This window comes from Antechinus flavipes, chromosome 5, assembly GCF_016432865.1.
Source record: "Antechinus flavipes isolate AdamAnt ecotype Samford, QLD, Australia chromosome 5, AdamAnt_v2, whole genome shotgun sequence".
NCBI classification, from domain to species: Eukaryota; Metazoa; Chordata; class Mammalia; order Dasyuromorphia; family Dasyuridae; genus Antechinus; species Antechinus flavipes.
In genome coordinates this window covers 187,797,087-187,804,110 of record NC_067402.1, presented here as the reverse complement: position 1 = coordinate 187,804,110, position 7,024 = coordinate 187,797,087, and positions in this window count along the sequence as shown.

Below are 7,024 nucleotides of genomic sequence, written 5' to 3'. Positions count from 1 at the left end.
TTTAGAGCATTAATATAGGACGGACCTGGCTTTTTAGGAAATTTCTAATTAATTTAGCAGCTGAATGGAACAAGAATTGGAGTGGGAAGATTTCTTAGGAAGTTAAATTAGGCTCTCACAGTAGTCCAGGTAAGGGGGAGGGGTGGCAATTGATTAGAAAGAAGGGGATGACCAAATTTAGCAGCATATTAGATATATGGAGTCAAGGAAGATTAAACAGGTATGCCTGAATGACAGAAAAACTCAATAGTAATAAGGAAACAGGGAAGGGGGTGGGGTGGGGAAGTATGATGAATTCTGTTTTGGACATGCTGAATTTGAAACATCCAGGTGATATTTGGTAATATAAGACCAGAACTCTGAAGGAAAATAAGGACCAGATATATAGATCTGGGAATTATCTACCTAGGGATATTGAAACCCATGGGAACTGATGAGATCACCAAGCAGATTGTATGAGAGCAAAAGAAGATGAAGGACATGACTTTGGATTATGTCAATGATTGGTGGACATAACCTGAATGAAGATTCAGTAAAGATTTTTAAAGGATCCATCAGAGGACAAAGAGAGCAATGTCACAAAAGTCTAGACTAAAAAGAGCATATCAAAGAGGGTGATTGACAGCATCAGTCAAGGAGGATCAAAATTGAGAAAAGTCCCTTAGATATGTCAATTAAGAGATCATTGGTGAAATTTGGGGAGACTAGGTTGACTTGGACAGAAGGTAAGCTGCAAAAAGGTTAGAACTGAGTGGGAAGACAAGTGGAAACTTTGAGGGAAGAACTTGGAGAATTTAGCCAAGATTGAGGGAAGAGATATGATTAATGCACGAGCATCTTTGTAGGGAGTAGGAAAGCAGCCAAAAGACAGGAAGAAATAAGGGAAGGTAAGATTAAGCAATTATTAGATACCTACTATATGCCAGACACTGTTCTAAGTATTTTTTTTTTAACAAATATTACATTTGATCCCTATTAAGGTATGTGATAATCCCTATTTTACAGTTGAAACTGAGGTCACACAGCTTGTCCAGGATTAGAGCTAGTAAGTGGCTGAGGTCAAATTTGAACTTGTCTTCCTGACATCAGGCTCAGTATTACTCCACTGCACCACCCAAAAGATTAGTGAGGGAGTAGGGCTATCTTCTGGAGAAGATGGTATGGAAAGATAAATGGTAGATGAGAGATGGAAGATGGTATGGAAAAAATTAAGGGCACATGTATATATAGCAAATTATTTTGACAAAGAGAAAAATATCATCTGAGACAGACAAAGGAAAAGATTGGAAGTGGGAAGGAAGACATCTGAGTGATGAGATGAAGTTAGATTTCAGCAAAAGGCCTCATTTTATTTTTGGTGAACTGTGACTAACTTAGAGGGTGGGGGAAACGGTACCATGAAAGGTATGAGGAGGGAATGAAAAATTTTGGAATAGCTTCAGAGGTGATTGAAATAATGAATCAATTGGGGAGGTCAAAACAGATTGTCTTGCTGTAGTGAGGGCTCTGTTAAAATAATGTAACAAATTTTGAGTATAAAGGACTTTTAACTGATTCACCAAGGAGTTGACAGAAAAGAGTGGAATTAGTTCCTAAGTGATAGCTTGGGATAGAACTGAGAAGTAGAAAAATTAAAGGACACTGAAGAAAAACTGCCTTATGTATAAGACAGAGAAAAATGGAATGATAAGTTATGATCACATAAAAGATTTTTGGCATTCATTAATATAGAAGATCATAGCAAGATCAAGGCTATAAACCTGTAGTTAGGAAAACTAGGTGATGAAGTGGAAACAATGCTGAGTTTGAAGTCAAGGTAGCCTGAGTTTGAAGTCAAGGTAGCCTGAGTTCAAATTTAGCCTCATTCACTGTGATCCAGGGCAAGTCATTTAACTTGTTTGCCTCACTTTCCCTTTTTGTAAAATAGAGATAAGAGCCCTTATCTCTCAAGATTGTTGTGAGGGTCAAATGAGATGATTATAAAGCTCCTGACACATAGTAAGTGTTATATAAATATTAGCTATAGCTGGGGATAGAGACAAAAGTCAGTCTTTACCTTCAAGAAGTTTACAATCTAAATTGAATACACCTCAAAGTTCAAAAGATTACTGTGTGATGATGGTATAGAAGGAATCTAAAAATGGCAACAAGGAGCAAAAAGTAAGCTAATTCAACCACTAGTGTACAGACAGTAATGGTTACCCATCAGCAAGAATCCTGAGGCAGTAAGAGCTGGAAGATGGATGGAGGAAATAAAAAATGTAAGATGAAAAAATGAATTTGTTAATTATGGATCAGGTATTCCAGAGAGCATGGTGCAAGGAATAGCTAGATCTGGAATGAAATGTACAGGTGATGAGAGGCAGGTTAAGGTGAAAGGGGAGGTGGAATAAGGGAATAGAGTGGAAGATAAGGAACAAGGTTTGTACCGTAGCAACTACTTATCAACCTCATTGGGATAAGGAGCCTAAGATAGGATGGGAATATGCTAGTGATTGAGGAATGAGTCTGTGGCATATTTGGTGGCTGGGGATAGGTTTGTTGAGAGAGACAAGTGATCAGACTTATTCAAGGCCAAATCTCACAGCAGGTAGTGATGCTATGTCCTGTAAAGTCTGGAGGGCCTACCTTAAATTAGAAGAGATAGACAATAGTATGGCCCCTGGGAAGTCTGAGAAGGAAGGAAAACTTGGCAATTTAAGGTAAGTCTTAATATGGGAATGTTTTTCAGAACCCTGGAGAAAATATGAAAACAGACACTGAGAGATAAAGTGTCTGGGACTGACACCCCGAGTCAAAAAGATTAGAGGCAGGTAGGTAATTTGAATCCAGGGCTGAACAATTATAATATCTCAAAAATATCCATCCGACCTATGTTACAAAGACCTCCAAGGAGGGAGAACCCATGACCATTCTTTTTTTTTTCCTTTGCCAAATCACACAGCTAAAACAATGAATTTAGCTTTGATAAAAATCTAAGTAAATTTGATAGCATTCTTCTATTAGTTTAGTAATTCAGTCAAAAATTTTTAAAAGTTCATTCTGATATTTCCTAATCTTGCTGAAACCAAGCTGCCCTTTCCCAATAACTTTTTGTTATCTCTTTAATAATAACTCCTAGATTTTTCTCAGGAATTTAAGTAAAGATCATTAGCCTGTAGCTGCAGCTGTAGTTGAAAATCTCTACTCTTTCCCTTCTTCCCTCCTCTCTTCCTCTCTCCCTCCCTCTCCGTCTCTTGTCTCTATCTCTCTGTCCTCTCTGTCTCTGATTTCCCCCCTTACCCCCCCCCCCCCAGCCCCATGTCTCTCTGTCTTTCTCAGTCTCTTTGTTTTGGAAATCAAGATATTTGCTTTTCTTCATATTTGCCATACTTCTATCTTTCAAATATTATTAATGATGATTCAGGAATCTCATCTGTTAGTTCTTTTAGTATCTGATAATATAGTTACCTGAGGCTATAGTTTCCCTGGGCCAGGTGATTTTAATTCATCCAGAGTAAAACTAGGTGGGGGGCAGTGGTGGTACAATGAATAGAGTATCGGTCCTAGATTTCGGGGGACCCAAGTTCAAATTAAGTATCAGACACTTACTGTGTGTAGGCAACCCAGATTGTCTCAAAAAAAAAGAGCAAAACTAGATGGAATTTTTCTCCTTTTTAATAATGTTAACTCCCTTTTAACCTTTTCTGCTTTATTATTTCCAATACTTTCATCTGAAATATGCAAGAGATAGAGGTAGAAGAAACATGGTCTAAGACAGGTGGGAAAGGGAAATAACTGGGGTATAGAGGATATTGGAAGAAGTAGGAAGAGTAAGATAAGGTATAGTGGTTGGTAAAACAATGTGATTCAATGGAAAGAATATTCAACTTATAGAAAAATAACCAAGAACCAGTTAGGGATTCTTAACTTTGTTCTGTATCATGGACCTCTTCTCAGTATATTTTAAAAGTGAATAACATAAAATACAGAGGATTACAAAGAAAGCCATGCAACTTGAAATCAACGGGGTTTTTTGTTTGTTTTTGTTTTTTCCGCCCAAACCAGTTCATGTGCTTCTTGAAATGTATCCACAGAAGCCTTTGGGACTCTATGCTCTCCAGATCAGAATTCCTTGTGTCAAGTGTGTGCTAGGCACTAGAGATACAAAGATTAAAAAAAAAAAAAGTCTCTGTCCTCAAGGAATTTACATTGTATCAAGAAAGATAACAAATTATATAAATAAGCATATATAATATGTAAAAATAAACAATGTAATTTTTATGAGGGGAGAGAGAATAGTACCTTTTAAGGGATCAGAGAAGGATTTCTTGTAGAAGATGGCACTTGAGCAGAGTTTTGAAAGAGACAAGAGATTCTATGAGGCAGAACTGAGGACGAAGCACATTCTAGGCATTCTAGAAAGCCAATGCAAATGTACAAAAATGGCAGATGGAATATCTTGTGCAAGAAACAGTAAGTCAGTTTAGCTGGGCCATAAAGTATAGGAGTTAGTATGTGAATGGTTTTAAAAAACCAAACAGAAAAATTTACATTTGATTTGGCACTACGGTCCACTGAAGTTTATTTAATAGAGGAGTGATCTGGGTTCAAGGTTTGACTCTGTCATTAACTGTGTGACCTTCCAAAAAAGTCAACACATCTCTGAATATTAGTTTTCTTTATGTAAAATGGGAAGACTATACATTCCTTACCTCACAAGGTTATGTGAAAAGTACCCTATAAACCTTAAAGATTTATCTGTACATATTATTTTTGCTTGAATGCTAGACTAAATTTATTCTGTAGTGAGATTATAGATTTCAAGCTGAAAAGAATCTTGGAAGCTCTTTATTTAAGAGATGAGGCATCTAAGGCCCCAAGAGATTATATGACTTTTTCAAGGTCATACAGGCTTTATTTAGAGATGGGATTGATCTTTAGTCCTCCAGTCCAAATATAGAACTTTACCCAATAAGAGCTTATGAAGGTTTTTTTTTTTCCTTAATGGAAATTAGATCTATGCATTGAGAGGGATTAAATAACCATAAATGTAAGATAAATTTCTCAGTTGGAAGGAGAAGAAAGAAAACAAAATGAGGTGAGAAGACTGTCCTAGAGGCTATTTCAACATTACTTTGGCAAGAGGCAATGGAGAAATGAACTAAGGTCAGGGTAGAGAAATGAGAGGGGTAGTTGGCTGGGTATAAATTGATGAGATGCATACCCATTTGTTTGATACAGCATAAGGGCCCTGGTATGGTGATTGCTGAATATTCCTGAAACACTATAAGATTTCTAACAACAAAATACCCCTTGGTAGTAGGTAATAAGAGTTTTTATACTAGTCTCTCCCTATGGGGGAAAAAAAGCTAACATGGTCCACTACTTAGTACAATGTAGATGATTAACCAAACAGTGCCCCCTTTAGTTTGGAAGTAGATGTATAAGCATCTCTGAAATTTCTCTTGGTTTGCCCCTTCCTTTGGACCAAGAGAGAATATATGTGAAATAGTTTGATGCAAACTCCATATACTGATTAACTAGGACAAAAACAAAACAAAAAACCCACATTCTTGCACCAGCAGTAGAAATAGATTTTTTATTTGGATCTTCTGATGTTCTTTCCTGGTCCAGGAAAGTTATAATTACTAGAAGTTTGGAGTACTATCGCTACACCTATCCAAAAGGTGTTTAGTCCTTAGATTTCTGTGCTGTCATGATCTGTGGTAATTTTTATTTAAATTGGGAAGTGGGGGGACGGGGAGGAGGCAGTTAGGTGGTGCAGTGGATAGAGCAGCCCTGAAATCAGGAGGACCTGAGTTCAAATTTGACCTCAGACACTTGACACTTCTAGCTGTGTGACCCTGCGCAAGTCACTTAACTCCAACTGCCTCAGCAAAAATAAATAAATAAATTGGGAAATGGGATTATTACATATTTTCTCTGGAGAGTATATGCTGATTAAAAATGCCATCAAAGATGATGTTGTTGACTGAACTGTCATCAGTAAATTGAGTTCTTTCATGCCCTAACAGGGACCAGGAATTATCATTCATTTCTTTCCTTGCTCTTAATTGTGGGCAAAAAGGCAGACTCGGTGAGGATGGTGTTGTGTGCATTCAGGTCACCGAGTACTGTTATTCAGCCTGCTTAGATGGACTTTCTTATATAATTGCACTCGAACCAGCAGAGAAAATTAGCCTCACACATTAGGATTAAAGTGAGAAGCATAAAGTACCAGGCTTTGAGGGGAGACGTGCTCTTTGGGTAACTTAGATCCTTCAAGGATTGAAGCTGGGCAGAGAGGAGCTATGAATGATGCCATCGCAATAATACGTTTAACGAGCGAAGGTTTGCAAAGCGCTTTGCACATATCATTTGATCCTCACAACAATCCTGTGAGGTAGGTTTCATTACTATCCTCATTTTACAGATTGGGAAGCTGAGGCTGAGACAAGACACATTCGGATTTGAACTCGTCCTCCCGACTCCAAGCCTGCTACTCTATTCACAACACACTACCTGGCCGCCTTTGCGGCCTAGGCACCGACGCAGGTGAGACTCGTAGTTAATGCCCCATCCCCATCCCTCCAAGGTTAGGGCCCCATCCCCATTTCCTGATTGCTCCCCTATTCCTCCCAAGAGATTGATGGAAGCAAGAAATAAAAAGGACATAATTCCTTCGCTCCCCGTCCCTCTCCCCTCTACACCGCACATTAATGAGAAATTAGGTGCGAATTTTTTTTTTTTTTTAAGCAACTAGAAGGAAAACACAGATTTTTGGATTTCTAAAAGTATCTTCCTTTCTGAAGAGGAGTGGAATCAGGGAATTTAATTCAAAATGGCGAGCCTAAGTGACGTTGTTCCTCTTCCTCCAGTCCCAAACCGAGGGGCATCAGTAGGTGAGGGCGGAACCGAAGCTTACACCACCTCTCTAAGTGCAACAGGGAGGTCTCTCCTCCGAAAGGAAGGTGAAGATAATGGGCGGAAGTGCCCGGGCTAGAAACACACTGAGGGCGGAATTCCCCCCCTCCTCCTTTTA